The following is an 18073-nucleotide window of genomic DNA, read 5'->3' on the forward strand; positions in this document are numbered from 1 at the left end:
CACCCTAATTCGTTTCCAAAGAAAATAATTTCATTCATACATTGACCTTATATACGAGAATTACATGATACATCTACTGACTGTCAAACAATCCAACACGTTAATCTCACGAAATCTAACCACGGGGAGAGGGGGGATCAGAAAATTTGTAAAAACACCTCACGTAATTTGTGGACCCCCTTGCTACTTAAGCAACAAATACTAAAAACAAAATAAATTGAATATTTTGGGGGGCTCTCATACAACAAACGTGATTTTTTGCTATTTTTTTCTATTGATAATAATAGATGTCGCTGCTGGTCGTCTACATCGCGATATAGCTAGCACGAATAGTTTCATATACTTGTTAATGTACTCCGGTCATCTACATCGCACTGTTGTTGAAGATGTTTGATATAGCCGTTTAACTTTTAGGTGTAGGTTTCATATTTGATCTAACCGATGTAAGATGTTGTTAACATTAACAACCTACAAATTAAATATTCGCAAAGAATTATTGCTGAGGCCTGTGGGCTGAGACTACGACTATACTTTGAAGTGTTTGAACTTACATATTTTTAAGACGATTTAAGGTCTAGAGTCTACAAAGTGAAGTAACTACGAATATTTTATTTATTTATTTATTTATTAAGCCTCGTTTATTCCTTAATTATTACAATATGCATACATGATAATATTATAAAATTACAGTGTTTTATTTGTTTTAATACATTTTCTAATTTTTAATTAAGTATTTATGAACAATTCAAATATTATTAGCAAAAAAAAATTTAGTTACATTATTAATATTACCGTTATTATATATACATATAGTATTTATTTATTATAGTTAAGTACATTATTATATTTTATAAATATAGCATTTTGAATTACATTGATATTTATTATTTATTTGTTTTTGTATATATTGTATCATCTTTTGTCGTTTTAGAATAGTACGGTATTAGTTTTACTTTTAACGAGCATAATAATATATTATTATTATTGTATGTTTTCGTGCACGTCCTATCTGCTGTTGTTTTTTATCCTATCTCTCTCCGTAGGGCTGCTGGAAGAGATTTATTTTTAGAAATAAGCAGATCCTTTGTGTCGTCTTTCCGTGTAAACTGTTATATTATTGTTATGTTTTCCTGTGCACAATAAATTATAAATAAATAAAATAAATAATATTACGGATTAATATTATCATTCATTAATTATTAAATTATTACATTATTAGTTGTTATTAGGACCTCTCTACGAGTATAGGCCTCCTCCATACTTTGCCATGCATCTTTTTTTTTTTTTTTTTTTTAAATAAGAGGGCAAACGAGCAAACGGGGACGTTGCCGGCCTTTTAAGGGGTAATAGGGGAGGGTACGGAAGGGAATAGGGGAGGGTACGGAAGGAAATAGGGGAGGGAAAGGAAAAGGGCATTGGGCCTCCGGTAAACTCACTCACTCGGCGAAACACAGCGGAAGTGCTGTTTCACGCCGGTTTTCTGTGAGGACGTGGTATTTCTCCGGTCGAGCCGGCCCCTTCGTGCCGAAGCATGGCTCTCCCACGTCAAAAATCAGCATCTCTATCATTTGCCTTAATCATCCAGTCTTTTCCGGCTATTTTTATTATATCGTCCATCCATCTTGTTCTTGGTCTTTCTTTTTTTCGTTTGTATTGTGGTCCCGTCCAGTTAGTTACTTTGTATGTCCATTTCTGTTTATTCATCCGCGCTATATATATTGTCCTGCCTATTTCCACTTTAGTTTTTGACAATGTTCTAAAGCATCAATAACGTTTGTTATTTCTCTAATATCTGAGTTTCGTTTTCTGTCCCTTCTTTTTATATTTAAAATACTGCGTTCCATGGATCTTTGGCAAATTTGTATTTTATTTTTTATAGAATTATTATATATCCAGGTTTGGCTACCGTACGAGAGACATGGAAGTAAGCAGGAGTCTAGTACTTTCTTCTTGAGAGATATAGGCATATTTGATTTTAGTACCTCTTTGTAGCTCCAAAACTTGTTCCATGTGATGTTGATTCTTCTTGTTACTTCATCTAGCTGTCGAGACTTAGAGAAAGATATTTGTTTTCCTAGATAGACATATTCTTGTAGATAGTCCAGTGGTTTACCATTTACTCTTATCGGCAATAAGGTAAAGTTGGTCATAATTTTAGTTTTAATAGTATTTAGCTCTAACCCAATTTGCTGACTTACAGTGTGCAATTCGCAAATCATTTTTTCCAGTTGCAATATCAGAACGAACTACGAATATCTTGGCGGGGGCACTCCCGTGCACCCAGATATAGCCTCAAGAGGAGTCCACACCGCCCTTTTTTCCATACAAACGTTGTCCCCTGTTTCCTCCCTGGATAATGCTAGTAGAGTTATGATTTTTTTCCTGAATATCTACGGCCACTAATACAATGTCCCTATGTTTTCTTTTTTTTCATAATTTAATTATTAAATAAGATAATATGAACGTTTAAAAACCCAAAAAAAGGCCAGATTTTCCGCTGTGTTCAAACATCCAGAAAACAGATTTGGCTAGAAAAAAAAATAAAACATAGGAACACAGCTCAAGCCTTTCTTTAATTTTGAAGTTTTGGAGAAGGAATTAGGGGACAACGAATCGTTGATTTTCTGCTGCAGTTGTCTCTATCGCGTTGTGCGGTATAGGCTTGAGGTAAGGGAGACAGATATAGATATTACACGTACTTTTTTTTCATTTCTCTTAATAGCGAATCCACATAATTATTGAATTTATTTGGGAAGTAACACTCAACGTCTCACTCACGCAATTCAAATCTATATACAGAGATATACAGAAATAAAATGGAGTATTTGATGTACCAAAGACCGTTTAAAACAACTACATAGTTTACTTTTGCATCTTTAACTTTTCAAGTAGGCACCTTGAATAGAACCAATTAAAATTTGAAAGTCCTGTACCTAGCGACCCTGCCAGTGTCAAATACATGATAATACACTCACGGCTCACCTCAATACCACAAACTGTAGAAACGCGCATTATCCTATTGTGACCGACTAGTCTTGAAACTACTAGACTTTTACAGCCGCCAGAAGACTGTGAACCTTAGGCTCAATTTATACCGGCGCGGTATAGAATGGAAGCGACTTTTTGCAACGGAACTGTATATAGAACAATGAACTTTATGTCAACAGTGTAACACACAAATTAAATACGAGCCAAAAAATTGGACGCGCGTTTTCCGCGGAATTCTCGACAATTCTTCGGTGTCAATTTCGTCTCCATACTATCTATACCAAATTTCAGCAAATTCGGTTCAGCGGATTGGGCGTGAAGAGGTTACTGACAGACAGACACACTGTCACATTGATAATATTAGTATGGATTTAACGACAAAGTAAAGCCTATGTTACACATAGTTAACCATGTAATAGCCGATGTTCCGGTCAACTCGTTCGACCCACCACGGTCGGTGGGCTTGCACAAGGGTTAAGCTTAGATCTATTCACGTCTGCCCTAGTAGGCACAATTGGCAAAACGCATTCGTCACATCAATAGAGTTGTGCTGCGATAATGTTATGAATATATTGTGTCTGATAGTATAATATGTGTAGTGAGGTGCTAAATGCTAATGTCATAAATGCGTTAATGTCTGTCTGTTTGTTGCTGTTCACGGTTACTGAACCGATTGTGATGAAATTTCGTTGAAGGTATTTAGAGTCCCGGTAAAGAATATACAATAGCTTTCGCAGAAAAACCACACGCCATATGCTAACTTTGGTGCAACGGAGTTGCTAGCAGCAGTTCATCTCCCGCCATAATAATATACTACAGTGCCACCAAAGCCTGAAATAAATTATATTCTTTTCTACAGTCATTTTACAATCATTTACCTCTACATTTCTAGTGACCTTTATGTCATCATCATAAAGCCTACTTTGAGGTCCAAGAATACGTCGTAAAGTCGAAACTTCATGGTAATTCGTTTACCCACGTGGCAATTCGACGCGGCATCCATGAGAACTTAGTTATGGTATGATGCCGTTATTCCACAATTAGTACCGTTTAGACTCACAACTTGTGTTTTATTCAAAGATACGGATTGTTAGATATGAAAGCTTTGATCTCTATACATAGGTTTTGAAATTTGGTTGTGAAATGTACTATCAGAGAAATTAATTCATACTGTGGTGCCTAGGACAAGATTTTAAATGTCCGTATGGTTGCCCAAGCACATACGGCATTCTCGAAAGACTCTAGACGAGTACCAAAATAATACATTTTATTTTCCAGTACGTTTCTGAACTAATTCAGCTCTTATGTAGAAAATGATTTGGTAATTAACGTAGGAAACAGGTACGTTATAATTTATGGAGCTGTCATTTACCTCTGAAAGATATATCTGATTTTGAACAAAAGAAGGGTACCATTATAGAGCAAAGATAGGTAAAAAATCTTTTTTTTTTTTGTATGGGAGCTCCCCTTTATTATTTATTTTATTTAAATATTATTATTAATTATTAAATTATAAATATAACTGAGTACTTTGTGAAGTTCAAGTGCCTAACTATTGCCATTACTGATATCGAGCAAAAAATAGCATAAAAATTACGTTTGTTGTAATTATGGGAGCCCCCCTTAAATATTTAATTTATTTTGTTTTTAGTATTTGTTGTCATAGCGGCAATAGATCAGATCAGAGAACAATCTGTGAAAATTTCAGATATCTAGCTATAGCTGTTCTTGAGATATAGCCTGGAGACAGACAGACGGACAGACAGACATCGAAGTTTTAGTAATAGGGTCCCGTTTTTACCTTTTGCCTTTGGGTATCAAAAAGAGACAAAAATTTGAGTTGTTTCTACGAAGCCTGTTTTTAAGGTTTCATCAACTTAACTTACTTATACAAAATAATATAATGAGACTTTAAACGCAACTTATACTTATTTATAATGACGATATCAAAGTTAAATTCCGTCTCTTATGGTCAAAGATCTCGTTAAAAACATTTCAATCCCAACCTACTTCTAATTCCAATTCAAACTCAATTATCTAAATAATATCCCTTACATTATCGGTTGTTAAGAAATCAAAGATTATAATTATATCCTTTAAGTAGGAGAAAGGTTCGACTAGTTACATTAAAATTCCACAAGGGAGACCAATTCATGACGTGGATACTGTATAGTATATCATTACATTTCATTTCATCTTTTTTACTAAATTAAAAAAAAACTGACCAACAGCGAGTCAGTACGTGAACGCAGAGATCCGTAAAAAAGGCCCATTTGTATCATAATTTATATAAACAATGTATTCATTCTGCTTCAATATTGGTAACAGAATGAATACATTACGGTAAAAACTGCGCTTGGCGATAAACAGATAAAATTTGGATGGACAGATAAAATTGTTTTTGGCTACTAAATGCTACATTTTAAATATGTTAAGGACACATCTTAAGTTTATTTTCAGCGTTCTTTACTCTCTGCCAGGGTCTATCATTTGAGTATTGTATAAAGAATAGGAAATTAAAGAAACACTGTTTCAAGCAAAGCATAGCCGCTAACACCACATTGCTAATATTCATAACATACCCGTATTATTATATCTTCAGTGAATGGAAAACAAACAGTTCCTCACAATCACTCACTTCGCGTGTGTTTGCTAAGAAAGCACTCCTATACCATAAGCACCACTATTTCATGGACAGTTAATGTTACTAGAATAATAATTGCAACTCTACCGTCAAGATCATAAGGTATATATCACGCTGGTTTAGAATTACATCTGAATAGGAGTATCGTTAAAATGATTGGCATTTAAGCGATCAGATCCAAAGGGAATCTTTAAAACGATGATTGATACATAAATAATCACAATAATACGACCGTGGACCTGGGAAAATGATGTGCTTCTAAAATTATCGTTGCATCTCTTTCTTATCATGCTATCTCTTTCCGTATTGGTCATGTTGCGCGATTGAGACCTGCCGGGCTAGCACGGCCACCAATAAAAATGCGAAAGTTTGGACAAACTGTGGACATAAAGATAAGGTGCCGTTCCGATCTTTACCGCGGCTAATCGCGACCGACAAAAATACAATGAAAATGCCACTTTATGACTGACTTTAATATATGTCATAGAGTAGGATAATATTTGAATTTTTAGGACTAGAGTCTGTCATAAAGTGGCATTTTAATTGAACTAATCGGAACGAAAAATGATCAGAACTTCACCTTAAGTTTATCTCTACAGTTTGTCTATACTTTTGCATTTCTACTGGTGGCCGGTTGATGTTTAAATTATTAATAGACATGGAGTTTCTTTAACTACATTCATATCGGCTTCACTTCTCCAATATTTTTAAAAACTATCTAAATCTCTACCACTAGGTACCTATGGATACTGGATAGGGCCTTCCTTTGAAGAACCAGCTCTTGCTACTGATGTTATATTTTTTATGAAAATCTTAATATAAAACAACTTTCACAAGTCTGTATTTGCTCCTTTGATACTAGCGACACCAAACGAACCAGGTTAACTTCCATAATTTCATCTGTCGAATTTACCACGAACTGAGCTACAATGATTCAACAACCTTTGATCGTACAATTCATTCGAATAAATCCAGTTTTAAAGTAAAGTCAGGATCGTATTTAGTGGTGTGGAGGCCACAGGGTAAAAATCAAGTGGACCTGGTCCAAATTATTTTTCTAAATATATTATAAGGATAACTTCAATAATTTAGGTAGGAAATGATAATTTATACAGAAAACGAATGATTTCCGATAAACATTCAAGTTTTGAAAGTCAGGTAAAATTTTGGGAATGGCTACGCGGTTATCAGTTTTGTGCGTAGGTTAATAACAAATTATGGTAACAAGGCCGCTTAATCGCGAAAAAGTGTTTCCTTTTTGGGGGCTTTTTTGTGGAGGCCCTGGGTTAAATTCCCTAAATACGGCCCTGACTAAAGTCCAATGATTTAAGCCGCTTTAATCGGTGAATCTCTCACGGCACTAAGCCAAGCTTAACCTTTCTAAGCATATCGTCGATCGAATGTCCACGTCGATTCCTTTTAAATTTCGCTAACACATAATTGGATTCGTTTCCGTCTTGTTAGGCACGAATCGATTCGATAAAATCTTAAGTGTGTCTATTTTCGTTTATTTCTTTTGTGTATACAAACACATTTCTTACTAGTAATAATTGAGTGGGAGAGCCATGCTTCGGCACGAATGGGCCGGCTCGACCGGAGAAATACCACGTTCTCACAGAAAACCGGCGCGAAACTGCGCTTGCGCTGTGTTTCGCCGAGAGAGTGAGTTTACCGGAGGCCCAATCCCCTACCCTATTCCCTTCCCTACCCTCCCCTATTCCTTCCCATCCCTACCTTACCCTATTAGTATTACCTTATTCCCTCTTAAAAGACCGGCAACGCACCTGCACCTCTGATGCTGCGAGTGTCCATGGGCGACAGAAGTTGCTTTCCATCAGGTGACCCGTTTGCTCGTTTGCCCCCTTATTTCATAAAAAAAAAGAAATGCTTGTCTCGTGTGAAAATAAGTACATAAGTCTATAACAGTTTTCTGATGTTGCGAGTGCCCGTACTCCATAGGCGACGGTAGGTGTTTTACGTCAAGTGACCGTATGACCGTTTGGCCCCTAATTTTATAAAAGTATGCACATTCCCTATCAGCATATAATATACCCATTAAACTGGCTTTTTATGCGATATCCAAAATTCAGACACATGGACGCACAGATGGGAAGAACTCAAGCTAAGAAAATGTATCTCAGTGAGAAGTTAGAGCGAGGTGCTTTCGTAAAAATAACTGCAGGGCTAAAATGGTCGCTTTGGAGAATCATGTTTTGAATTCATAATCTATATATATAAAAATGGATTTTCAAATGTGTTAGTCGCGCTAAAACTCGAAAACGGCTGAACGGATTGCGCTGATTTTAGTCTTAAAATATTCGTAGAAGTCCAGGGAAGGTTTTAAAGTGACACGAAATTCACCGGGACAGCTAGTATTATAATAATATTATGATATTTTTTTTAATCGCGAAATGGCCACTCGGATTCCAATACATGTCTAGTAATTTGTACTAATTTGACATTCGTCAGTTTGACAGTTTAACAATTCATTTGCTGAATTGATTGAGAGGAATTGCTAAATGTGACCATTTTAGCCCCGCTTGACTCTGAAAGGGGAAACTACATCTATACTTAAATAAAAAAAAACTCAAAAATTGCCTGAAAAGATTTGGCTAATTTTAGTCTTGAAATATTCATGAAACTATGATTTTATTATTTATTAGGGAAGTGATACGAAATTCACCGGATCGTCTAGTTTTTTATGTCAAGCTAATTTACTAAGGGCCTATTTCACCACTTCCTGATAAAGTGTCGAATAGGCTATTCACAACTTTTTTAACAGATTCTCTATACTTTATCTGTCAAGTTGGATAGCCTAATCGTCGCTTATCAGGAAGTGGTGAAACAGGCCCTAAGACAAGCAAATCGTAATTATACAGTGCTAATCATAATCAATTACAATAATTGATTAACAAGCATAACGAGAAAACAGTATGACATGTAAATAATTTGCCATAGAAGTTGCCCGCAGCACCGTTAGCACAAAAACAGTTCCCAGCGCCTTACTGTATCATGCACGTACTGTGGCTTCTACACACATACATGTGTAGGATAGACTACATTGTAGATAATGGGGAAGAATTATCCATACGTAATAAATGCGAAAGTATGTCTGTCTGTCTGTTACCTCTTCACGCTCAAATCGCTGATCCGATTTTGGTGAAATTTGCAATAGAGATACTTTGAGTACTGAGACATAGGATAATAATGTTTCCTTTATTTTTTATTTTATTTTAATATTATTATTAAATATTAAAGTACACATATAAAAGGATTTTGTGAAAAATTCAAGTACCTGTTGCTACTATTGATATAGAGCAAAAAAGGCCAAAAAATCACATTTGTTATATGGGAGCCTCCCTTAAAAATTAATTTTATTTTCTTGTTATATAGCGGCAACAGATATACACAATCTGTGAAAATTTCAAATCTCTAGCTATTACCGTTCTTGAGTTACAGCCTGGAGACAGACAGACGGGCAGGCAGACAGACAGACAGATGGACAGACGGACAGACATCGAAGTCTCAGTAATAGGGTCCCGTTTTTACCCTTTGGTTACGGAACCCTAAAAAGTGGCACTATTAAATACCAAATTTTCACTCGGATACATTTATTAAAAAGAAAGAAGCCTTGTTAAAAAGGAATAAGGTAATTATGTTATTCTGTAATATGAGCCAAGATGCCTGATTCAAATAAATAAATAAATAAATTATTTAAGCTAAATGTAACATTTATCATACCTATTGAAATATCAGTATCAATTTCGCATGCCACATGTCAACTTATGACCGATTTCTTCGATTGTATCATTGTAAATTGTAACGAATTCATCTCATTAGGCCATGTTGACTGTTAATCATACGAACAGCTGAAGAGCGATGATGGCATACCGGCTACTGATACAAAAAATACCAGCTCCAATCGATTTGACGAACATTCCGATACATCGATCAGATAAAATCGATAACGATCGCTGACGCAAAAACTCAGGAGTTTGTGGCCTTTTATGTGTTTCAGTGCATCGAGACAGTAGTAACATAAATAGTCTACGCAAAGGTCGTTAAAAGTGCGTGTGGCACTCGGGGACTGCCGCGGTAAAGCTATTCCATAGCATTCTTATCAACGTATGAAACTATAATTCGCATATCTAGTCGCACGAACACATACACCGTGCCGTAGTCTGGCAACGCCGCACCAAAGTGGGGTTGTTAGATTTTTTCGTTACAGAATTTCTTGTTTCGGTCGCCGCGCTCAAAGCCCATGATTAAAGCTAAGCAATAGCTTAAAAACATTTTATATATACCTACGCGCTCAGAAAACTTCGATAGCGCGATGCAGGAATGTTAGGCGAATTGTGGGTACCGCCACAAGTATTTTCAGAGCATTATGTATGGACACTTTATAGGTACGGCTATTGTTTTAATAAACACATGTATTAAATTTTAGAATTTTATTATCATGTGTTTTTTTTAAACAAAGATTTCAATTTAACAAAAATCCCAAAAGACTTTTAGCGTAGTCGCTGTCTACGCGAAAATTCGTAATCTGGCTAAAAATATTACAAAGATGAATGATTTGTTTATTATCCATTATTATCCAAATCAACAGACAAAACACAAAACTTAATATTAAATAATGTAGTTAAATGAAACTTTGAGTCTCTAATATAGAAATAAAAAAAAACAATACGTATAAGAGTCATTATACTACCCATTGTTAACTTAGAAAGATTATAGGATTACTGTCAAACAATACGTCCAGTAGCCCATAACCTGTCGAATGATAAATTAGATGATCTATTATAGGATTATTGTCAATGTAGATTAAATTAGTCTTGATTGATTGATACGTAACGTAAGTTTGTAACCTAATAGCAATCTACAAGGCTGCTTCACGCCGCCATATTGTAAAATGTCACTTGGGAGATAGTTATCATGCTCATGCAGATTCTGCCAATGAGAAGGCCAATGTCATCCAAGAATGTTTCATGTGGCGGACTGACGTTGACTTCATTTTGATCGAGGGGTGAAAACATTGTTATGCTTAATGACAATGTCATGCAAAAACATCCTTTTAGGTCATTCCAAAGATTCTGGTATTCCTGACAGCGAAGTTTATACACAACTGAGAGACTAGTAGCTCTACCATGAGTTTAAAGCTATAGTATTTGTCGATACTCGATACCGACTACGTAAATATTTAGTATGGCGATTTTAGTTCTGCAAGTATCAGCTAGAGGCGCTCTAAAATTTGCCATACTAAAATTTTATGGTAGTCAGTATCGAGGATCGATTAATAATATTATAGCATTAAACTCATGGTAGAGCTACATCCAAGCCCTCACTAATAGTTAAACGCTACTTAAATTTAAGTAGCGTTTAACTATTCAAGGTTCGCCGTCTTTTTTGTATAGTTATACTTTGCGTCAATATGAAGTCCGTACTGATATTATAAATGCTGTGTAGTCTGTGTATCTCTCTGTTCACGCTTAAACCACGGTTTTGAAATTCGGTATGCAGGTGTCCCGGGAAAGGACAGAGGATACGTCTTTTATCCCGAAAATTTTTACGGTACTAATTTTGATGCAACTCCGTTGCGGGGGTTATCTAGTATCTTTATAAGTAAGACGGTACAAGTCTCGCAACGCGTACGGCGTACCGTAACTAGCCAATAGAACGTTTTCGTGTGCTAAGTGTTACACGCGCGTAATGAGGGCATTATTGTATTAATTTCCGAGGAAAATCGGAACAATTGTTGAGAAGAGCGCGCCGCCGTTACATTTTTAATTTCAACTTTACCGGTCCGCTCACCAACCGAAGACTCGTCTTTAATAGACGATCTTACAGATTTTGATAGAATATGACGTTATACTAGTAACTAGATGACGCCTGTAACTCCGCTGTGCAAAAATTTTAATACCACGTTCTCACAGAAAACCGGCGTGAAACAGCGCTTGCGCTGTGTTTCGCCGAGTGAGTGAGTTTACCGGAGGCCCAATCCCCTAACCCCTACCCTATTTCCTTCGCTACCCTCAACTATTCCCTTCCCTTCTACCCTCCCCTATTACCCTATTCCCTCTTAAAAGGCCGGCAACGCACTTGCAGCTCTTCTGATGCTGCGAGTGTCCATGGGCGACGGAAGTTGCTTTTCATCAGGTGACCCGTTTGCTCGTTTGCCCCCTTATTTCATAAAAAAAAAAAAATTCGTTTATCGCATAGGAGCTGTACATTTTTCCGAGATAAAAAGTATCCTATGTCCTTTCCCGGAACCCAAAGTATCCTCATAACAAAAATCAGCAAAATCGGTTCAACAGTTTGGGCGTGAAGAGGTAACGTATTAGACAGACACATTTTCGCATTTATAATATTAGTATGAAATACATAGACAGAAATTTAAATTCATAGTGATAAAACTGAATAAATCTTCAATAACGTTCATATTGAAAAACTTCAATATCCTTATAAATCAATATGATTTATTTATAGTTTATTCAATAAAGAAATAAAAAACATATTAAGATGACAAAAGTAACTTAAATTCTGACAAATCACAACTTAAAATTTTACAGTTAACTAATTTAGAAGTCCGTTACTGACTTAATATATCTAGTATATAATATAATGATATATCAGAGCAAACAACGATTCATGGTGACACAGAAAATATGAAATTCTGCAAGCTGTTATGACAGAGGCATACGAAACCTCAGGAGAGAAAAGAGAGAGTGGTGTTGACTGAGACGCACACACTTCGGCATTATAGTATGCAGGGTGCACTTAAACCTTCCAGCCAAATTTCCTTATATATAAGGTAAGCCTAGGGTAAGTCTAGGTAAAGATTTTTTACAGACGTTTGAGGCTTACAATTTAGGTTTTCCGCCTTCTCAGCAGTAAAGCAGCCTATGTGACGCCTCCGTGGTCTAGTGGTTAGAGCGTCGCTCTCGACTCCGGAGGTCGTGGGTTTGAATCCCGCGTTGGAAACATGTTATTTCCAAGTTTGGTTAGGACAATGCAGGCTGATCACCTGATTGTCTGACAAGTAAGATGATTCATGCGTCGGATGGGCATGTAAAAAGTCGGTCCTGCGCCTGATCTCTCGCCAGTCGTGTCGGTCTTCCGTCCCACTGGGTTATGAGAGTAAAGGAATAGAGAGTGCTCTTGTGTACTGCGCACACACTTGGGCACTATAAAAGTACTCCTGCGTACCTGGTCTGGTTTCAATGAAACCGGCCACCGTCACCGAAACCGGTGTGGGGAGTATTATTTAAAGCAGCCTATAACATTATAATATGAATCAAAATGAAGATACTATGTCAGTTAACGCACTGGTAGATAATACGGAATAGAGTCGAACTCCAACTCTGAATTCTCAGGCTCTTACGGTTTTTCAACCGCGTATAAAAGTAACAAAAATACACCAAAACTGAATATAGACAACGTAACGGAATAACATTCCACGAATACTCGTAATAAAATTTGCATATTTATAATTCTTAGTGTTCCTCTTTTAATTCATTTGTAATCACTTAAATTTTTTACACTTTGCAGAGAGAATTGAAGACGTAAGTGGATGAAATGGTAACATTTTGCAACATGAGGGCAGTATCTAATTTTTTACCTAATAGGCTACTTGACCTAATTTTTTTCTTCGTGCTAATCGCTTCTTAATCATTCATTTTCACTAAAAAAACTAATATTTTAATATTTTACACATTAGAAACCCATAAAAATGTTAATTGAAAAATATGCCTTATAAATGGCGCCGAAAACACTGTCCGCCACAGTGTGACGTCATACGTTTTGTATTTTAAACTCTTTTTATTGAACATTTTTTATGTGCTAAATGTCTGAAAGTGCCCAAAAATTATAAAATAATTAAATAAGAAATTAGAAATCATTTGTAATGTTGAAAAATTTTGGAGAAAATTTTTGGCCATTTCATTTCCCGTCTACAATAAATGGAGATAATACATAAAACTGATGTTTTATTTGAATTATTCAAGAAAATATATTTTAGGAATCTTTCTAGGCTTATTATTATTATTTATGTACAAATAAACTTACATATAACAAGCGCGATAAATAAAAGATATTAAATTAGGAGTCTGATGACGTGACATCCAAATCGGAAGTACCGCAAAAGCGTTTTCGTCAGTACAAATATGAATAAATAAATTTATTTGATGATAAGGGTGAAATACGGTTTCCTAGGCCAAGTTCTACTAGAAATATGCATTTGTTCAATGAAATTTAATATAAGTCAAGTAGCCTATTCTAATTTGAATAAACCTTGTAACATATAAACATACCTACTTCATCATCTGCCTGATATATCTATACATGAAATATTTTTTTATTACATTTATAATTTTCCTGGTCTTAGCCTCTATTTATGCAAAAAAAAAACTTCGATTTTCAAATTGTTACTTACCCACTTCATGCACTTATATTATGTCTTCAATTGTTTAATTTTGTTTGGTTAACGCAGAGCAAAAGTCAATCATAAGGAGTATCCCGTAAAACAGCTTTCAAAAAGCCGCCTGACATTTCCGTGCCAATATACTCGTATAGAACTTTATTATAAAAAACTCTGCTACTGATAACTTTTCGCTATTGGCGACTGTACAAAAGGAGATGCGATATGATGCGGCTTCAATTATTTTCAACAACAAGTATTTTCTAGTAAATAAAGTCCAATTTCGACTTTCGACTTGAAACTTTTAAGTAAAAAGATAGCTATTCGAAATTGGACTTTATTTACTAGAAAATACTTGTTTCACTACAATGTTCGAATTTCAAACTACAATGCGTTGCATGGCGTCGCTCTTGACTTTACAAGATGATACCTACCTTACCTTAAATATTTTTAACGTAGTCCTGAGTGCAGTTAATACGGAAATTTTCGGTCTTGCTAATTAATGTAACAAGGAAAGGGGTGACAAACGTGCGAGTAAGTACGCGGACTTATGGCTCGACAATCTTAATCACCTGTGTGTCAGCAAAGATCCGCGAGCCGTGGGCCGCGAGCTGCGAGCCTGGGGACATGAGTAATCCAGTGTGAGCGATTCTCGTGTGTTGTGTTTGCGAACTTAAAACCCGCGTGTTTTAAGTTCGTACGTCTATCAGGCCTTTGAAATACAGATTTAACCAATCTGCTGGTCACAGAAAAATCTGGATCATAAAATCTTCAAAATCTGGTTGGAAATTTTCTAAACAACCTTTGTAAAAATCACTACAGCAGTTATGGTTCTTAACCAAAGGAACCACAATCAGTAACCACCTCTGAGATATACCACGCTCTGTGCGAGAGAGCGGAGCCGTTAATAAATAATTAATGACTCTATGAAATTCCTCCGTCGACCATCTTTACAATGTCAGTGAGAGTATGTGTTATTCCGCAAAACTATTCATCATAATATAAAAGTGATACAAACGTTTAATATACTTTCTTTGGATTTTTTAAACTAGGTAGATGAATTTTTATTACAATAAAATGTTTTTGATATCCAAACTTCTTTCAAAATCCTGTAACTAAAGATTCTGACTTCTAAACAAGGCAATGCCTAAAAAAACTTCTTTCAAATTCTATGAAGATTCTGACTATCAAACACAGATACAGCCTGGAGACTGAAACAGACAGAGAGACGGACATACAGCGAAGTCTCAGTAATTATTAGTCCCTTTTGTACCCTTGGGGTACGGAGCCCTAATTATACGCCAATAGCACCTGATTATAATATATCTATATATTAATACGTGAGCCAAAAACTTTGTATCCCTTTTGACGAAAAATGAGGAAACGTAGGTGCATGAAATTTTGCACAGTTATAGTTTACATGGTGAAGGAGTGCATCGAGCTAATATTATTTGGAAATTATGCTTTTATCATACATTTTTATAACAAATAAAACATTACGCACACTACAACACACACACTAGGGAAAATGACAGATTTTTAATTGACAAACCTATACATACGAATTATACTCTTTTATTTATGGTTGATGTCTGTTGGACAACAAGGTGACAAATTGAAATGGATTAAAGTTTTTTCTTATTGAATCATAGATAGGTACTATTAGACAATTCTTACACGGCCAGTCTCAGATCAGCTGAGTCCCAGAGACAAGAGTTGAAAAAAATATGACTAAAGTCAAGTATTTTTTTTACCAAATATAGGTAGGTAGTAGTCCTAAATTATTGTCGTTGAAACTAAGGTCGAATTTCGACCATTGGGCGATCTCTAGTTATTATTATTTCAGACTACGCACCGCCACACTTGGACCAATTTGAACCTCACAAAAACAACGCTTGAGGCCTCCGCAATTATGAAATTGAAACTACCATAGTAGCTACGGTTTAGTCGTTCGAGTCGTTATATATTATGATACTAACACACTTTAAATAACACAAAATAAAAGAGAGTTGGTCTAAAAATAACCGCAAATTATAGACACGTAAAAAAGTCTAAAAATAACTCTACATAGAGAAAGATCATTACAATTCACTATTTTTACAGATTTTTGTGTGAAAATAATTATACGTCTTCTTTTTATTATACAAGCTTTGATATTTAGACGGTTTGTGTTAGTACTTAGTACCTCGATTCTTGTTTCTATAATTTTCAACATACATTTTATTGTCAGAAATATCTTCTGTCGCTTGGTATTACACGGACTATGCAAACGAGAAACTTTGCATTAAGTTACTAAATTTCAGGTGCAGATTTTCTTATTTTTAACCGACTTCCAAAAAAGAAGGAGGTTTCTCAATTCGACGATACAGTCCTTTTTTTTAATCTCTACTATTTGAATTACTAGTGGAGTAACTGAGAATTCGCTTTAATAGTATTTGCATATCATGGCAGTCCCTCAGAACCGCAATGACCGAAAACACTAAGCCCATATTTATTTTCACCAACTATATTAGCCCATGATTGATATACAAGCGATAATGAAAAGACAAAATATATGCAATTTTTGTCTATTCACCCATGATCAACGTCGATTGGTAACAGCAGAAAAGTTGGCAGTCATCTATGTATCTACAATTTTGCCAACCAATTTTTACACCTAAATTCCACTAACATTAAGTTTATGCTTCGACAAAACGTTTGCATCAGTTCTTTTGTAAAAGCATATGTGGCGTAAAAGAAGTATTTCAACCATCATCATCATCATCATTATCATCATATCAGCCTATAGTCGTCCACTGCTGGATATAGGCCTCTCGCAATGAACGCCAAGATGACCGATCTCCTGCTACTCACATCCAACTTTACATAGACCATTCCATTTCCATTTTAACCGTACTAACTTTAAATTCGTGCCTTTTCAATAATCCTATCTTTTGTTTTATGAAATAAGGGGGCAAACGAGCAAACGGGTCACCTGATGGAAAGCAACTACCGTCGCCCATGGACACTCGCAGCATCAGAAGAGCTGTAGGTGCGTTGCCGGCCTTTTAAGAGGGAACAGGATAATAGGGGAGGGTAGGGATGGGAAGGGAAGGTAATAGGGGAGGGTAAGGAAGGAAATAGGGTAGGGGATTGGGCCTCCGGTAAACTCACTCACTCGGCGAAACACAGCGAAAGCGCTGTTTCACGCCGGTTTTCTGTGAGAACGTGGAATTTCTCCGGTTGAGCCGGCCCATTCGTGCCAAAGCATGGCTCTCCCACGGGCATCTTCTTCATAACGGAAGACTTCGACATAACGTTTGCATCAGTTCTTTTGTAAAAGCATGTGTGCCGTAAAGGAAGAACTTTAACCGCGCTATCTTTAAGTTCGTGCCTTTTCAATAATCCTATCTGATTAAGAACTGTACTCGTGTTATCAGTTATCATATTAACATGATATCTTGGAGAGAAGCGCGCCACAGCCAAGCGTGAAGCGTAATTATAATAATCATTCACTGTTAACCTACTTGTGTGTGTAACGCGTGTTTCCGAGTTCCGTGCCCGGGGAAACGAGCTGCCAGATGATCACCTGATGATTATAAGTCTACAGCAAGCGGGCCAACTGACATCGCTACCGAAGATATGACTGATTTCAAAAGGAAGCCGTTTTTAGATGGATATAGAGAAGATGTTCCTTCGAGTCAAGATAAGAAAAAGAACAGACGAACATAATAACCTCCGCCTTTGTGGAAGTCGGTTATAAAGGGAATCGACCAGTCCAAATGCGTTGGTTGGGCTATGTTGGTCTGTTCTTCACATTCAAGCTACTGAACTGAATTCAGAATTTGGGAATTATTTGGTTTTATATATTATTGAGACTGAGATACTTTCGAGTACACAAAGTATGTTTATATTATAATATGTTATTTATTGAAAATGGTTTCGGGAAAATGCAGATTGTAGCGTCAAATTTAGACGCAAAAACTTTAATAATATTGCCCTATTTTTAGGCCGTTATCCAATTTGCCTGGTTTAAAGACTTTGGT

The 18073-nt window shown here is 36.0% G+C and overlaps 1 protein-coding gene across 1 annotated transcript in view; it reads right to left on the reverse strand.

Moving 5' to 3' along the window:
• LOC121740424 overlaps nucleotides 1-18073 on the reverse strand; it is a 92012-nt gene that overhangs the window by 73093 nt on the left and 846 nt on the right. The window lies entirely within an intron of this gene.

The sequence above is a fragment of the Aricia agestis genome, chromosome 3, assembly GCF_905147365.1.
Source record: "Aricia agestis chromosome 3, ilAriAges1.1, whole genome shotgun sequence".
Taxonomy (NCBI): domain Eukaryota; kingdom Metazoa; phylum Arthropoda; class Insecta; order Lepidoptera; family Lycaenidae; genus Aricia; species Aricia agestis.